This window comes from Calliopsis andreniformis, unplaced genomic scaffold (assembly GCF_051401765.1).
Source record: "Calliopsis andreniformis isolate RMS-2024a unplaced genomic scaffold, iyCalAndr_principal scaffold0015, whole genome shotgun sequence".
NCBI lineage: Eukaryota > Metazoa > Arthropoda > Insecta > Hymenoptera > Andrenidae > Calliopsis > Calliopsis andreniformis.
Window position 1 is genome coordinate 6,624,856 of NW_027480428.1, and position 19,410 is coordinate 6,644,265.

Sequence of the window (19,410 nt, forward strand, 5' to 3'; positions counted from 1 at the left end):
TGCAACCAGTTTGAAAGTGATGGCCATTTCTACGTTCCGGGCAACCTAGGCTTCACTCTAGGGTGTTGCTCCAACAGATTGAATAGTTAGGGCCTTAGAAGTCAACGCCCGAAGCATAAAATGCAATAAAAATACAACAGTTTTTCCATCGTATAAAACGAATAATTGCTACCAGTGTAAAAGTTATGGTCATTTCTACGTTCCGGGCAACCTAGGCTTCATCCTAGGGCATTGTTCCATCAGATCGAACAATTAGGCCCTAAAAAGTGAACGCCAGAAGCATAAAATACAATATAAATACAACTGTTTTTCCATTGTATAAAACGAATAATTGCTACCAGTGTAAAAGTTATGGTCATTTCTACGTTCCGGGCAACCTAGGCTTCACCCTAGGGCGTTGTTCCACCAGATCGAATAGTTAGGGCCTAACAAGTGAACGCCAGAAGCGTAAAATAAAATATAAATAAAACAGTTTTTCCATCGTATAAAACGAATAATTGCAACCAGTGTGAAAGTAATGGTCATTTCTACATTCCGAGCAGCCTAGGCTTCACTCTAGGGCGTTGCACCAACAGATTGAATAGTTAGGGCCTTAGAAGTCGACGCCCGAAGCATAAAATGCAATAAAAATACAACAGTTTTTCCATCGTATAACAGGATTAATTGCAACCAGTTTGAAAGTGATGGCCATTTCTACGTTTCGGGCAACCTAGGCTTCACTCTAGGGCGTTGCTCCACTAGATCGAATAGCTAGGGCCTTAGAAGTCAACGCCAGAAGCATAAAATACGATATAAATACAACAGCTTTTCCATCCTATAACAGGAATAATTGCAACCCGTGTGAGAGTGATGGTCATTTCTACGTTCCGGGCAACCTAGGCTTCACCCTAGGGCGTTGTTCCACCAGATCGAATAGCTACGGCCTTAGAAGCCTACGCCTGAAGCATAAAATACAATAAAAATACAACGGTCTTTTCATCGTATAACAGGAATAATTGCAACAAGCGTGAAAGTAATGATCATTTCGGCGTTTCGGGCATCCTAGACTAAACTCTGAGGCATTGCTCCACCAGATCGAATAGTTAGGGCCTAAGAAGTCAACGCCAGAAGCATGAAATACAATATAAATAAAACAGTTTTTCCAATGTATAAAACGAATTATTGCTACCAGTGTAGAAGTTACGATCATTTCTTCGTTCCGGGCAACCTAGGCTTCACCCTAGGGCGTTGCTCCACTAGATCGAATAGTTAGGGCCATAGAAGTCAACGCCAGAAGCATAAAATACGATATAAATACAACAGCTTTTCAATCGTATAAAAGGAATAATTGCAAACAGTGTGAAAGTAATGGTCATTTCTACGTTCCGGGCAACCTAGGCTTCACCCTAGGGCGTTGCTCCACCAGATTAAACAGTTAGGGCCTTAGAAGTCAACGCCCGAAGCATAAAATACGATATAAATAAAACAGCTTTTCCATCGTATAAAATGAATAATTGCAAACAGTGTGAAAGTAGTGGTCATTTCTACGTTCCGAGCAACCTAGGCCTCAATCTAGGGCGGTGCTCCACCATATCGAATAGCTACGGCCTTAGAAGCCTACGCCTGAAGCATAAAATACAATAAAAATACAACGGTCTTTTCATCGTATAACAGGAATAATTGCATCAAGCGTGAAAGTAATGATCATTTCGGCGTTTCGGGCATCCTAGACTTAACTCTGAGGAATTGCTCCACCAGATCGAATAGTTAGGGCCTAAGAAGTCAACGCCAGAAGCATAAAATACAATATAAATACAACAGCTTTGCCATCGTATAAAATGAACAATTGCAAACAGTGAGAAAGATATGGACATTTCTACGTTCCGGGCAACCTACGCTTCACTCTATGGCGTTCTTCCACCACTTCGAATAGCTACGGCCTCAGAAGTCAACGCCTGAAGCATAAAATACAATAAAAATGCAACAGTCTTTCCATCCAATAACAGGAATAATTGCACCCCGTGTGAAAGTGATGGTCATTTCTACGTTCCGGGCAGCCTAGGCTTCACCCTAGGGCGCTGTTCCACCAGATCGAATAGTTAGGGCCTAACAAGTGAACGCCAGAAGCATAAAATACAATATAAATGCAACAGTTTTTCCATCGTATAAAGCGAATAATTGCAACCATTATGAAACTTATGGTCATTTCTACGTTCCGGGCAACCTGGGCTTCACTCTAGGGCGTTGCACCAACAGATTGAATAGTTAGGGCCTTAGAAGTCAACGCCCGAAGCATAAAATGCAATAAAAATACAACAGTTTTTCCATCGTATAAGAGGATTAATTGCAACCAGTTTGAAAGTGATGGCCATTTCTACGTTCCGGGCAACCTAGGCTTCACTCTAGGGTGTTGCTCCAACAGATTGAATAGTTAGGGCCTTAGAAGTCAACGCCCGAAGCATAAAATGCAAAAAAATACAACAGTTTTTCCATCGTATAAAACGAATAATTGCTACCAGTGTAAAAGCTATGGTCATTTCTACGTTCCGGGCAACCTAGGCTTCATCCTAGGGCATTGTTCCATCAGATCGAACAATTAGGCCCTAAAAAGTGAACGCCAGAAGCATAAAATACAATATAAATACAACTGTTTTTCCATTGTATAAAACGAATAATTGCTACCAGTGTAAAAGTTATGGTCATTTCTACGTTCCGGGCAACCTAGGCTTCACCCTAGTGCGTTGTTCCACCAGATCGAATAGTTAGGGCCTAACAAGTGAACGCCAGAAGCGTAAAATAAAATATAAATAAAACAGTTTTTCCATCGTATAAAACGAATAATTGCAACCAGTGTGAAAGTAATGGTCATTTCTACATTCCGAGCAGCCTAGGCTTCACTCTAGGGCGTTGCACCAACAGATTGAATAGTTAGGGCCTTAGAAGTCGACGCCCGAAGCATAAAATGCAATAAAAATACAACAGTTTTTCCATCGTATAACAGGATTAATTGCAACCAGTTTGAAAGTGATGGCCATTTCTACGTTTCGGGCAACCTAGGCTTCACTCTAGGGCGTTGCTCCACTAGATCGAATAGCTAGGGCCTTAGAAGTCAACGCCAGAAGCATAAAATACGATATAAATACAACAGCTTTTCCATCCTATAACAGGAATAATTGCAACCCGTGTGAGAGTGATGGTCATTTCTACGTTCCGGGCAACCTAGGCTTCACCCTAGGGCGTTGTTCCACCAGATCGAATAGTTAGGGACTAACAAGTGAACGCCAGAAGCATAAAATACAATATAAATACAACAGTTTGTCCATCGTATAAATCGAATAATTGCAACCAGTGTGAAAGTAATGGTCATTTCTACGTTCCGGGCAGCCTAGGCTTCACTCTAAGGCGTTGCTCCACTAGATCGAATAGCTAGGGCCTTAGAAGACGATGCCAGAAGCATAAAATACGATATAAATGCAACAGCTTTTCCATCGTATAAAAGGAATAATTGCAAACAGTGTGAAAGTAATGGTCATTTCTACGTTCCGGGCAACCTAGGCTTCACTCTAGGGCGTTGCTCCACCAGATCAAACAGTTAGAGCCTTAGAAGTCAACGCCCGAAGCATAAAATGCAATAAAAATACAACAGTCTTTCCATCCTATAACAGGAATAATTGCAACCCGTGTGAAAGCGATGGTCATTTGTACGTTCCAGGGAACCTAGGCTTCACTCTAGGGCGTTGCTCCACTAGATCGAATAGCTAGGGCCTTAGAAGTCAACGCCAGAAGCATAAAATACGATATAAATACAACAGCTTTTCCATCGTATAACCGGAATAATTGCAACCCGTGTGAGAGTGATGGTCATTTCTACGTTCCGGGTAACCTAGGCTTCACCCTAGGGCGTTGTTCCACCAGATCGAATAGTTAGGGACTAACAAGTGAACGCCAGAAGCATAAAATACAATATAAATACAACAGTTTGTCCATCGTATAAAAGGAATAATTGCAACCAGTGTGAAAGTAATGGTCATTTCTACGTTCCGGGCAGCCTAGGCTTCACTCTAAGGCGTTGCTCCACCAGATCAAACAGTTAGGGCCTTAGAAGTCAACGCCCGAAGCATAAAATACAAAATAAATAGAACCGTTTTTCCATTGTATAAAACGGATAATTGCTACCAGTGTAAAAGTTATGATCATTTCTACGTTCCCGGCAACCTAGGCTTCACCCTAGGGCGTTGTTCCACCAAATCGAATAGTTAGGGCCTAAGAAGTGAACGCCAGAAGCATAAAATACAATATAAATACAACAGCCTTTCCATCGCATAAAAGGAATAATTGTACCCAGTGTGAAAGTAATGGTCATTTCTACGTTCCGGGCAACCTAGGCTTCACTCTAGGGCGTTGCTCCACCAGATCAAACAGTTAGGGCCTTAGAAGTCAACGCCCGAAGCATAAAACACACAATAAATACAACAGTTTTTCCATGGTATAAAACGAATAATTGCTACCAGTGTAAAAGTTATGGTCATTTCTACGTTCCGTGCAACCTAGGCTTCACTCTAGGGCGGTGCTCCACCATATCGAATAGCTACGGCCTTAGAAGCCTACGCCTGAAGCATAAAATACAATAAAAATACAACGGTCTTTTCATCGTATAACAGGAATAATTGCAACAAGCGTGAAAGTAATGATCATTTCGGCGTTTCGGGCATCCTAGACTAAACTCTGAGGCATTGCTCCACCAGATCGAATAGTTAGGGCCTAAGAAGCCAACGCCAGAAGCATGAAATACAATATAAATAAAACAGTTTTTCCAATGTATAAAACGAATTATTGCTACCAGTGTAGAAGTTATGATCATTTCTTCGTTCCGGGCAACCTAGGCTTCACCCTAGGGCGTTGCTCCACTAGATCGAATAGTTAGGGCCATAGAAGTCAACGCCAGAAGCATAAAATACGATATAAATACAACAGCTTTTCAATCGTATAAAAGGAATAATTGCAAACAGTGTGAAAGTAATGGTCATTTCTACGTTCCGGGCAACCTAGGCTTCACCCTAGGGCGTTGCTCCACCAGATTAAACAGTTAGGGCCTTAGAAGTCAACGCCCGAAGCATAAAATACGATATAAATAAAACAGCTTTTCCATCGTATAAAATGAATAATTGCAAACAGTGTGAAAGTAGTGGTCATTTCTACGTTCCGAGCAACCTAGGCCTCAATCTAGGGCGGTGCTCCACCATATCGAATAGCTACGGCCTTAGAAGCCTACGCCTGAAGCATAAAATACAATAAAAATACAACGGTCTTTTCATCGTATAACAGGAATAATTGCATCAAGCGTGAAAGTAATGATCATTTCGGCGTTTCGGGCATCCTAGACTTAACTCTGAGGAATTTCTCCACCAGATCGAATAGTTAGGGCCTAAGAAGTCAACGCCAGAAGCATAAAATACAATATAAATACAACAGCTTTGCCATCGTATAAAATGAACAATTGCAAACAGTGAGAAAGATATGGACATTTCTACGTTCCGGGCAACCTACGCTTCACTCTATGGCGTTCTTCCACCACTTCGAATAGCTACGGCCTCAGAAGTCAACGCCTGAAGCATAAAATACAATAAAAATGCAACAGTCTTTCCATCCTATAACAGGAATAATTGCACCCCGTGTGAAAGTGATGGTCATTTCTACGTTCCGGGCAGCCTAGGCTTCACCCTAGGGCGCTGTTCCACCAGATCGAATAGTTAGGGCCTAACAAGTGAACGCCAGAAGCATAAAATACAATATAAATGCAACAGTTTTTCCATCGTAAAGAACGTATAATTGCAACCAGTGTGAAAGTTATGGTTATTTCTACATTCCGAGCAACCTAGGCTTCACTCTAGGGCGTTGCTCCACCAGATCGAATACTTAGATCCTTAGAAGTCAACGCCAGAAGCATAAAATACGATATAAATACAACAGCTTTTGCATCGCATAAAAGGAATAATTGCAAACAGTGTGAAAGTAATTGTCATTTCTACGTTCCGGGCAACCTAGGCTTCACCCTAGGGCGTTGTTCCACCAGATCGAATAGTTAGGGACTAACAAGTGAACGCCAGAAGCATAAAATACAATATAAATACAACAGCCTTTCCATCGCATAAAAGGAATAATTGTACCCAGTGTGAAAGTAATGGTCATTTCTACGTTCCGGGCAACCTAGGCTTCACTCTAGGGCGTTGCTCCACCAGATCAAACAGTTAGGGCCTTAGAAGTCAACGCCCGAAGCATAAAACACACAATAAATGCAACAGTTTTTCCATGGTATAAAACGAATAATTGCTACCAGTGTAAAAGTTATGGTCATTTCTACGTTCCGTGCAACCTAGGCTTCACTCTAGGGCGGTGCTCCACCATATCGAATAGCTACGGCCTTAGAAGCCTACGCCTGAAGCATAAAATACAATAAAAATTCAACGGTCTTTTCATCGTATAACAGGAATAATTGCAACAAGCGTGAAAGTAATGATCATTTCGGCGTTTCGGGCATCCTAGACTAAACTCTGAGGCATTGCTCCACCAGATCGAATAGTTAGGGCCTAAGAAGCCAACGCCAGAAGCATGAAATACAATATAAATAAAACAGTTTTTCCAATGTATAAAACGAATTATTGCTACCAGTGTAGAAGTTATGATCATTTCTTCGTTCCGGGCAACCTAGGCTTCACCCTAGGGCGTTGCTCCACTAGATCGAATAGTTAGGGCCATAGAAGTCAACGCCAGAAGCATAAAATACGATATAAATACAACAGCTTTTCAATCGTATAAAAGGAATAATTGCAAACAGTGTGAAAGTAATGGTCATTTCTACGTTCCGGGCAACCTAGGCTTCACCCTAGGGCGTTGCTCCACCAGATTAAACAGTTAGGGCCTTAGAAGTCAACGCCCGAAGCATAAAATACGATATAAATAAAACAGCTTTTCCATCGTATAAAATGAATAATTGCAAACAGTGTGAAAGTAGTGGTCATTTCTACGTTCCGAGCAACCTAGGCCTCAATCTAGGGCGGTGCTCCACCATATCGAATAGCTACGGCCTTAGAAGCCTACGCCTGAAGCATAAAATACAATAAAAATACAACGGTCTTTTCATCGTATAACAGGAATAATTGCATCAAGCGTGAAAGTAATGATCATTTCGGCGTTTCGGGCATCCTAGACTTAACTCTGAGGAATTTCTCCACCAGATCGAATAGTTAGGGCCTAAGAAGTCAACGCCAGAAGCATAAAATACAATATAAATACAACAGCTTTGCCATCGTATAAAATGAACAATTGCAAACAGTGAGAAAGATATGGACATTTCTACGTTCCGGGCAACCTACGCTTCACTCTATGGCGTTCTTCCACCACTTCGAATAGCTACGGCCTCAGAAGTCAACGCCTGAAGCATAAAATACAATAAAAATGCAACAGTCTTTCCATCCTATAACAGGAATAATTGCACCCCGTGTGAAAGTGATGGTCATTTCTACGTTCCGGGCAGCCTAGGCTTCACCCTAGGGCGCTGTTCCACCAGATCGAATAGTTAGGGCCTAACAAGTGAACGCCAGAAGCATAAAATACAATATAAATGCAACAGTTTTTCCATCGTAAAGAACGTATAATTGCCACCAGTGTGAAAGTTATGGTTATTTCTACATTCCGAGCAACCTAGGCTTCACTCTAGGGCGTTGCTCCACCAGATCGAATACTTAGATCCTTAGAAGTCAACGCCAGGAGCATAAAATACGATATAAATACAACAGCTTTTGCATCGCATAAAAGGAATAATTGCAAACAGTGTGAAAGTAATTGTCATTTCTACGTTCCGGGCAACCTAGGCTACACTCTAGGGCGTTGCTCCACCAGATCAAACAGTTAGGTCCTTAGAAGTCAACGCCCGAAGCATAAAATACAAAATAAATAGAACAGTTTTTCCATCGTATAAAACGAATAATTGCTACCAGTGTGAAAGTTATCGTCATTTCTACTTTCCGGGCAACCTAGATTTCACCCTAGGGCGTTGTTCCACCAGATGGAATAGTTAGGGCCTAAGAAGTCAATGCCAGAAGCATAAAATACGATATAAATACAACAGTTTTTCCATCGTATAAAACGAATAATTGCAACCATTATGAAACTTATGGTCATTTCTACGTTCCGGGCAACCTGGGCTTCACTCTAGGGCGTTGCACCAACAGATTGAATAGTTAGGGCCTTAGAAGTCAACGCCCGAAGCATAAAATGCAATAAAAATACAACAGTTTTTCCATCGTATAAGAGGATTAATTGCAACCAGTTTGAAAGTGATGGCCATTTCTACGTTCCGGGCAACCTAGGCTTCACTCTAGGGTGTTGCTCCAACAGATTGAATAGTTAGGGCCTTAGAAGTCAACGCCCGAAGCATAAAATGCAATAAAAATACAACAGTTTTTCCATCGTATAAAACGAATAATTGCTACCAGTGTAAAAGTTATGGTCATTTCTACGTTCCGGGCAACCTAGGCTTCATCCTAGGGCATTGTTCCATCAGATCGAACAATTAGGCCCTAAAAAGTGAACGCCAGAAGCATAAAATACAATATAAATACAACTGTTTTTCCATTGTATAAAACGAATAATTGCTACCAGTGTAAAAGTTATGGTCATTTCTACGTTCCGGGCAACCTAGGCTTCACCCTAGGGCGTTGTTCCACCAGATCGAATAGTTAGGGCCTAACAAGTGAACGCCAGAAGCGTAAAATAAAATATAAATAAAACAGTTTTTCCATCGTATAAAACGAATAATTGCAACCAGTGTGAAAGTAATGGTCATTTCTACATTCCGAGCAGCCTAGGCTTCACTCTAGGGCGTTGCACCAACAGATTGAATAGTTAGGGCCTTAGAAGTCGACGCCCGAAGCATAAAATGCAATAAAAATACAACAGTTTTTCCATCGTATAACAGGATTAATTGCAACCAGTTTGAAAGTGATGGCCATTTCTACGTTTCGGGCAACCTAGGCTTCACTCTAGGGCGTTGCTCCACTAGATCGAATAGCTAGGGCCTTAGAAGTCAACGCCAGAAGCATAAAATACGATATAAATACAACAGCTTTTCCATCCTATAACAGGAATAATTGCAACCGGTGTGAGAGTGATGGTCATTTCTACGTTCCGGGCAACCTAGGCTTCACCCTAGGGCGTTGTTCCACCAGATCGAATAGTTAGGGACTAACAAGTGAACGCCAGAAGCATAAAATACAATATAAATACAACAGTTTGTCCACCGTATAAATCGAATAATTGCAACCAGTGTGAAAGTAATGGTCATTTCTACGTTCCGGGCAGCCTAGGCTTCACTCTAAGGCGTTGCTCCACTAGATCGAATAGCTAGGGCCTTAGAAGACGACGCCAGAAGCATAAAATACGATATAAATGCAACAGCTTTTCCATCGTATAAGAGGAATAATTGCAAACAGTGTGAAAGTAATGGTCATTTCTACGTTCCGGGCAACCTAGGCTTCACTCTAGGGCGTTGCTCCACCAGATCAAACAGTTAGAGCCTTAGAAGTCAACGCCCGAAGCATAAAATGCAATAAAAATACAACAGTCTTTCCATCCTATAACAGGAATAATTGCAACCCGTGTGAAAGCGATGGTCATTTGTACGTTCCAGGGAACCTAGGCTTCACTCTAGGGCGTTGCTCCACTAGATCGAATAGCTAGGGCCTTAGAAGTCAACGCCAGAAGCATAAAATACGATATAAATACAACAGCTTTTCCATCGTATAACCGGAATAATTGCAACCCGTGTGAGAGTGATGGTCATTTCTACGTTCCGGGTAACCTAGGCTTCACCCTAGGGCGTTGTTCCACCAGATCGAATAGTTAGGGACTAACAAGTGAACGCCAGAAGCATAAAATACAATATAAATACAACAGTTTGTCCATCGTATAAAAGGAATAATTGCAACCAGTGTGAAAGTAATGGTCATTTCTACGTTCCGGGCAGCCTAGGCTTCACTCTAAGGCGTTGCTCCACCAGATCAAACAGTTAGGGCCTTAGAAGTCAACGCCCGAAGCATAAAATACAAAATAAATAGAACAGTTTTTCCATTGTATAAAACGGATAATTGCTACCAGTGTAAAAGTTATGATCATTTCTACGTTCCCGGCAACCTAGGCTTCACCCTATAGGCGTTGTTCCACCAAATCGCATAGTTAGGGCCTAAGAAGTGAACGCCAGAAGCATAAAATAAAATATAAATACAACAGCCTTTCCATCGCATAAAAGGAATAATTGTACCCAGTGTGAAAGTAATGGTCATTTCTACGTTCCGGGCAACCTAGGCTTCACCCTAGGGCGTTGTTCCACCAGATCGAATAGTTAGGGACTAACAAGTGAACGCCAGAAGCATAAAATACAATATAAATACAACAGTTTTTCCATCGTATAAAACGAATAATTGCAACCAGTGTGAAAGTTATGGTCATTTCTACATTCCGAGCAACCTAGGCTTCACTCTAGGGTGTTACTCCAACAGATTGAATAGTTAGGGCCTTAGAAGTCAACGCCCGAAGCATAAAATGCAATAAAAATACAACAGTTTTTCCATCGTATAACAGGATTAATTGCAACCAGTTTGAAAGTGATGGTCATTTCTACGTTCCGGGCAACCTGGGCTTCACTCTAGGGCGTTGCTCCACCAGATCAAACAGTTAGGGCCTTAGAAGTCAACGCCCGAAGCATAAAGTACAAAATAAGTAGAACAGTTTTTCCATTGTATAAAACGAATAATTGCTACCAGTGTAAAAGTTATGGTCATTTCTACGTTCCGGGCAACCTGGGCTTCACTCTAGGGCGTTGCTCCACCAGATCAAACAGTTAGGGCCTTAGAAGTCAACGCCAGAAGCCTAAAATACAATATAAATACAACAGTTTTTCCATCGTAGAAAACGAATAATTGCAACCAGTGTGAAAGTTATGGTCATTTGTATATTCCGAGCAACCTAGGCTTCACTCTAGGGCGGTGCTCCACCATATCGAATAGCTACGGCCTTAGTAGCCTACGCCTGAAGCATAAAATACAATAATAATACAACGGTCTTTTCATCGTATAACAGGAATAATTGCAACAAGCGTGAAAGTAATGATCATTTCGGCGTTTCGGGCATCCTAGACTTAACTCTGAGGCATTGCTCCATCAGATCGAATAGTTAGGGCCTAAGAAGTCAACGCCAGAAGCATAAAATACAATATAAATACAACAGTTTTTCCATCGTATAAAACGAATAATTGCTACCAGTGTGAAAGTTATCGTCATTTCTACTTTCCGGGCAACCTAGATTTCACCCTAGGGCGTTGTTCCACCAGATGGAATAGTTAGGGCCTAAGAAGTCAACGCCAGAAGCATAAAATACGATATAAATACAACAGCCTTTCCATCGCATAAAAGGAATAATTGTACCCAGTGTGAAAGTAATGGTCATTTCGGCGTTTCGGGCATCCTAGACTTAACTCTGAGGCATTGCTCCACCAGATCGAATAGTTAGGGCCTAAGAAGTCAACGCCAGAAGCATGAAATGCAATATAAATACAACAGTTTTTCCAATGTATAAAACGAATTATTGCTACCAGTGTAGAAGTTATGATCATTTCTTCGTTCCGGGCAACCTAGGCTTCACCCTAGGGCGTTGCTCCACTAGATCGAATAGTTAGGGCCATAGAAGTCAACGCCAGAAGCATAAAATACAATATAAATACAACAGTTTTTCTATCGTATAAAACGAATAATTGCAGCCAGTGTGAAAGTTATGGTCATTTCTACATTCCGAGCAACCTAGGCTTCACTCTAGGGCGTTGCTCCAACAGATTGAATAGTCAGGGCCTTATAAGTCAACGCCCGAAGCATAAAATGCAATAAAAATACAACAGTTTTTCCATCGTATAAAATGAATAATTGCAAACAGTGTGAAAGTAGTGGTCATTTCTACGTTCCGAGCAAGCTAGGCCTCAATCTAGGGCGGTGCTCCGCCATATCGAATAGCTACGGCCTTAGAAGCCTACGCCTGAAGCATAAAATACAATAAAAATACAACGGTCTTTTCATCGTATAACAGGAATAATTGCATCAAGCGTGAAAGTAATGATCATTTCGGCGTTTCGGGCATCCTAGACTTAACTCTGAGGAATTGCTCCACCATATCGAATAGTTAGGGCCTAAGAAGTCAACGCCAGAAGCATAAAATACAATATAAATACAACAGCTTTGCCATCGTATAAAATGAACAATTGCAAACAGTGAGAAAGATATGGACATTTCTACGTTCCGGGCAACCTAGGCTTCACTCTATGGCGTTCTTCCACCACTTCGAATAGCTACGGCCTCAGAAGTCAACGCCTGAAGCATAAAATACAATAAAAATGCAACAGTCTTTCCATCCTATAACAGGAATAATTGCAACCCGTGTGAAAGTGATGGTCATTTCTACGTTCCGGGCAGCCTAGGCTTCACCCTAGGGCGCTGTTCCACCAGATCGAATAGTTAGGGCCTAACAAGTGAACGCCAGAAGCATAAAATACAATATAAATGCAACAGTTTTTCCATCGTAAAGAACGTATAATTGCAACCAATGTGAAAGTTATGGTTATTTCTACATTCCGAGCAACCTAGGCTTCACTCTAGGGCGTTGCTCCACCAGATCGAATAGTTAGATCCTTAGAAGTCAACGCCAGAAGCATAAAATACGATATAAATACAACAGCTTTTGCATCGTATAAAAGGAATAATTGCAAACAGTGTGAAAGTAATTGTCATTTCTACGTTCCGGGCAACCTAGGCTACACTCTAGGGCGTTGCTCCACCAGATCAAACAGTTAGGTCCTTAGAAGTCAACGCCCGAAGCATTAAATACAAAATAAATAGAACAGTTTTTCCATCGTATAAAACGAATAATTGCTACCAGTGCGAAAGTTATCGTCATTTCTACTTTCCGGGCAACCTAGATTTCACCCTAGGGCGTTGTTCCACCGGATGGAATAGTTAGGGCCTAAGAAGTCAACGCCAGAAGCATAAAATACGATATAAATACAACAGTTTTTCCATCGTATAAAACGAATAATTGCAACCATTATGAAACTTATGGTCATTTCTACGTTCCGGGCAACCTAGGCTTCCCTCTAGGGCGTTGCACCAACAGATTGAATAGTTAGGGCCTTAGAAGTCAACGCCCGAAGCATAAAATGCAATAAAAATACAACAGTTTTTCCATCGTATAACAGGATTAATTGCAACCAGTTTGAAAGTGATGGCCATTTCTACGTTCCGGGCAACCTAGGCTTCACTCTAGGGCGTTCCTCCACTAGATCGAATAGCTAGGGCCTTAGAAGTCAACGCCAGAAGCATAAAATACGATATAAATACAACAGCTTTTCCATCCTATACCAGGAATAATTGCAACCCGTGTGAGAGTGATGGTCATTTCTACGTTCCGGGCAACCTAGGCTTCACCCTAGGGCGTTGTTCCACCAGATCGAATAGTTAGGGACTAACAAGTGAACGCCAGAAGCATAAAATACAATATAAATACAACAGTTTTTCCATCGTATAAAACGAATAATTGCAACCAGTGTGAAAGTTATGGTCATTTCTACATTCCGAGCCACCTAGGCTTCACTCTAGGGTGTTGCTCCAACAGATTGAATAGTTAGGGCCTTAGAAGTCAACGCCCGAAGCATAAAATGCAATAAAAATACAACAGTTTTTCCATCGTATAACAGGATTAATTGCAACCAGTTTGAAAGTGATGGTCATTTCTACGTTCCGGGCAACCTGGGCTTCACTCTAGGGCGTTGCTCCACCAGATCAAACAGTTAGGGCCTTAGAAGTCAACGCCCGAAGCATAAAGTACAAAATAAATAGAACAGTTTTTCCATTGTATAAAACGAATAATTGCTACCAGTGTAAAAGTTATGGTCATTTCTACGTTCCGGGCAACCTAGGTTTCACCCTAGGGCGTTGTTCCACCAGATCGAGTAGTCAGGGCCTAAGAAGTGAACGCCAGAAGCATAAAATGCAATAAAAATACAACAGTCTTTCCATCCTATAACAGGAATAATTGCAACCCGTGTGAAAGCGATGGTCATTTGTACGTTCCAGGGAACCTAGGCTTCACTCTGGGGCGTTGCTCCACCAGATCGAATTGTTAGGGCCAAAGAAGTCAACGCCCGAAGCATAAAATACAAAATAAATAGAACAGTTTTTCAATTGTATAAAACGAATAATTGCTACCAGTGTAAAAGTTATGGTCATTTCTACGTTCCGGGCAACCTAGGCTTCATCCTAGGGCATTGTTCCATCAGATCGAACAATTAGGCCCTAAGAAGTGAACGCTAGAAGCATAAAATACAATATAAATACAACAGTTTTTCCATTGTATAAAACGAATAATTGCTACCAGTGTAAAACTTATGGTCATTTCTACGTTCCGGGCAACCTAGGCTTCACCCTAGGGCGTTGTTCCACCAGATCGAGTAGTCAGGGCCTAAGAAGTGAACGCCAGAAGCATAAAATGCAATAAAAATACAACAGTCTTTCCATCCTATAACAGGAATAATTGCAACCCGTGTGAGAGTGATGGTCATTTCTACGTTCCGGGCAACCTAGGCTTCACCCTAGGGCGTTGTTCCACCAGATCGAATAGTTAGGGACTAACAAGTGAACGCCAGAAGCATAAAATACAATATAAATACAACAGTTTTTCCATCGTATAAAACGAATAATTGCAACCAGTGTGAAAGTTATGGTCATCTCTACATTCCGAGCAACCTAGCCTTCACTCTAGGGTGTTGCTCCAACAGATTGAATAGTTAGGGCCTTAGAAGTCAACGCCCGAAGCATAAAATGCAATAAAAATACAACAGTTTTTCCATCGTATAACAGGATTAATTGCATCCAGTTTGAAAGTGATGGTCATTTCTACGTTCCGGGCAACCTGGGCTTCACTCTAGGGCGTTGCTCCACCAGATCAAACAGTTAGGGCCTTAGAAGTCAACGCCCGAAGCATAAAGTACAAAATAAATAGAACAGTTTTTCCATTGTATAAAACGAATAATTGCTACCAGTGTAAAACTTATGGTCATTTCTACGTTCCGGGCAACCTAGGCTTCACCCTAGGGCGTTGTTCCACCAGATCGAATAGTTAGGGCCTAAGAAGTGAACGCCAGAAGCATAAAATGCAATAAAAATACAACAGCCTTTCCATCCTATAACAGGAATAATTGCAACCCGTGTGAAAGCGATGGTCATCTGTACGTTCCAGGGAACCTAGGCTTCACTCTAAGGCTTTGCTCCACCAGATCGAATTGTTAGGGCCAAAGAAGTCAACGCCCGAAGCATAAAATACAAAATAAGTAGAACAGTTTTTCCATTGTATAAAACGAATAATTGCTACCAGTGTAAAAGTTATGGTCATTTCTACGTTCCGGGCAACCTGGGCTTCACTCTAGGGCGTTGCTCCACCAGATCAAACAGTTAGGGCCTTAGAAGTCAACGCCCGAAGCATAAAGTACAAAATAAGTAGAACAGTTTTTCCATTGTATAAAACGAATAATTGCTACCAGTGTAAAAGTTATGGTCATTTCTACGTTCCGGGCAACCTAGGCTTCATCCTAGGGCGTTGTTCCATCAGATCGAACAATTAGGCCCTAAGAAGTGAACGCCAGAAGCCTAAAATACAATATAAATACAACAGTTTTTCCATCGTAGAAAACGAATAATTGCAACCAGTGTGAAAGTTATGGTCATTTGTATATTCCGAGCAACCTAGGCTTCACTCTAGGGCGGTGCTCCACCATATCGAATAGCTACGGCCTTAGTAGCCTACGCCTGAAGCATAAAATACAATAAAAATACAACGGTCTTTTCATCGTATAACAGGAATAATTGCAACAAGCGTGAAAGTAATGATCATTTCGGCGTTTCGGGCATCCTAGACTTAACTCTGAGGCATTGCTCCACCAGATCGAATAGTTAGGGCCTAAGAAGTCAACGCCAGAAGCATAAAATACAATATAAATACAACAGTTTTTCCATCGTATAAAACGAATAATTGCTACCAGTGTGAAAGTTATCGTCATTTCTACTTTCCGGGCAACCTAGATTTCACCCTAGGGCGTTGTTCCACCAGATGGAATAGTTAGGGCCTAAGAAGTCAACGCCAGAAGCATAAAATACGATATAAATACAACAGCCTTTCCATCGCATAAAAGGAATAATTGTACCCAGTGTGAAAGTAATGGTCATTTCTACGTTCCGGGCAACCTAGGCTTCACTCTAGGGCGTTGCTCCACCAGATCAAACAGTTAGGGCCTTAGAAGTCAACGCCCGAAGCATAAAATACACAATAAATAGAACAGTTTTTCCATGGTATAAAACGAATAATTGCTACCAGTGTAAAAGTTATGGTCATTTCTACGTTCCGTGCAACCTAGGCTTCACTCTAGGGCGGAGCTCCACCATATCGAATAGCTACGGCCTTAGAAGCCTACGCCTGAAGCATAAAATACAATAAAAATACATCGGTCTTTTCATCGTATAACAGGAATAATTGCAACAAGCGTGAAAGTAATGATCATTTCGGCGTTTCGGGCATCCTAGACTTAACTCTGAGGCATTGCTCCACCAGATCGAATAGTTAGGGCCTAAGAAGTCAACGCCAGAAGCATGAAATGCAATATAAATACAACAGTTTTTCCAATGTATAAAACGAATTATTGCTACCAGTGTAGAAGTTATGATCATTTCTTCGTTCCGGGCAACCTAGGCTTCACCCTAGGGCGTTGCTCCACTAGATCGAATAGTTAGGGCCATAGAAGTCAACGCCAGAAGCATAAAATACAATATAAATACAACAGTTTTTCTATCGTATAAAACGAATAATTGCAGCCAGTGTGAAAGTTATGGTCATTTCTACATTCCGAGCAACCTAGGCTTCACTCTAGGGCGTTGCTCCAACAGATTGAATAGTCAGGGCCTTATAAGTCAACGCCCGAAGCATAAAATGCAATAAAAATACAACAGTTTTTCCATCGTATAAAATGAATAATTGCAAACAGTGTGAAAGTAGTGGTCATTTCTACGTTCCGAGCAAGCTAGGCCTCAATCTAGGGCGGTGCTCCGCCATATCGAATAGCTACGGCCTTAGAAGCCTACGCCTGAAGCATAAAATACAATAAAAATACAACGGTCTTTTCATCGTATAACAGGAATAATTGCATCAAGCGTGAAAGTAATGATCATTTCGGCGTTTCGGGCATCCTAGACTTAACTCTGAGGAATTGCTCCACCATATCGAATAGTAAGGGCCTAAGAAGTCAACGCCAGAAGCATAAAATACAATATAAATACAACAGCTTTGCCATCGTATAAAATGAACAATTGCAAACAGTGAGAAAGATATGGACATTTCTACGTTCCGGGCAACCTAGGCTTCACTCTATGGCGTTCTTCCACCACTTCGAATAGCTACGGCCTCAGAAGTCAACGCCTGAAGCATAAAATACAATAAAAATGCAACAGTCTTTCCATCCTATAACAGGAATAATTGCAACCCGTGTGAAAGTGATGGTCATTTCTACGTTCCGGGCAGCCTAGGCTTCACCCTAGGGCGCTGTTCCACCAGATCGAATAGTTAGGGCCTAACAAGTGAACGCCAGAAGCATAAAATACAATATAAATGCAACAGTTTTTCCATCGTAAAGAACGTATAATTGCAACCAGTGTGAAAGTTATGGTTATTTCTACATTCCGAGCAACCTAGGCTTCACTCTAGGGCGTTGCTCCACCAGATCGAATAGTTAGATCCTTAGAAGTCAACGCCAGAAGCATAAAATACGATATAAATACAACAGCTTTTGCATCGTATAAAAGGAATAATTGCAAACAGTGTGAAAGTAATTGTCATTTCTACGTTCCGGGCAACCTAGGCTACACTCTAGGGCGTTGCTCCACCAGATCAAACAGTTAGGTCCTTAGAAGTCAACGCCCGAAGCATTAAATACAAAATAAATAGAACAGTTTTTCCATCGTATAAAACGAATAATTGCTACCAGTGCGAAAGTTATCGTCATTTCTACTTTCCGGGCAACCTAGGTTTCACCCTAGGGCGTTGTTCCACCGGATGGAATAGTTAGGGCCTAAGAAGTCAACGCCAGAAGCATAAAATACGATATAAATACAACAGTTTTTCCATCGTATAAAACGAATAATTGCAACCATTATGAAACTTATGGTCATTTCTACGTTCCGGGCAACCTAGGCTTCCCTCTAGGGCGTTGCACCAACAGATTGAATAGTTAGGGCCTTAGAAGTCAACGCCCGAAGCATAAAATGCAATAAAAATACAACAGTTTTTCCATCGTATAACAGGATTAATTGCAACCAGTTTGAAAGTGATGGCCATTTCTACGTTCCGGGCAACCTAGGCTTCACTCTAGGGCGTTCCTCCACTAGATCGAATAGCTAGGGCCTTAGAAGTCAACGCCAGAAGCATAAAATACGATATAAATACAACAGCTTTTCCATCCTATACCAGGAATAATTGCAACCCGTGTGAGAGTGATGGTCATTTCTACGTTCCGGGCAACCTAGGCTTCACCCTAGGGCGTTGTTCCACCAGATCGAATAGTTAGGGACTAACAAGTGAACGCCAGAAGCATAAAATACAATATAAATACAACAGTTTTTCCATCGTATAAAACGAATAATTGCAACCAGTGTGAAAGTTATGGTCATTTCTACATTCCGAGCCACCTAGGCTTCACTCTAGGGTGTTGCTCCAACAGATTGAATAGTTAGGGCCTTAGAAGTCAACGCCCGAAGCATAAAATGCAATAAAAATACAACAGTTTTTCCATCGTATAACAGGATTAATTGCAACCAGTTTGAAAGTGATGGTCATTTCTACGTTCCGGGCAACCTGGGCTTCACTCTAGGGCGTTGCTCCACCAGATCAAACAGTTAGGGCCTTAGAAGTCAACGCCCGAAGCATAAAGTACAAAATAAATAGAACAGTTTTTCCATTGTATAAAACGAATAATTGCTACCAGTGTAAAAGTTATGGTCATTTCTACGTTCCGGGCAACCTAGGTTTCACCCTAGGGCGTTGTTCCACCAGATCGAGTAGTCAGGGCCTAAGAAGTGAACGCCAGAAGCATAAAATGCAATAAAAATACAACAGTCTTTCCATCCTATAACAGGAATAATTGCAACCCGCGTGAAAGCGATGGTCATTTGTACGTTCCAGGGAACCTAGGCTTCACTCTGGGGCGTTGCTCCACCAGATCGAATTGTTAGGGCCAAAGAAGTCAACGCCCGAAGCATAAAATACAAAATAAATAGAACAGTTTTTCCATTGTAT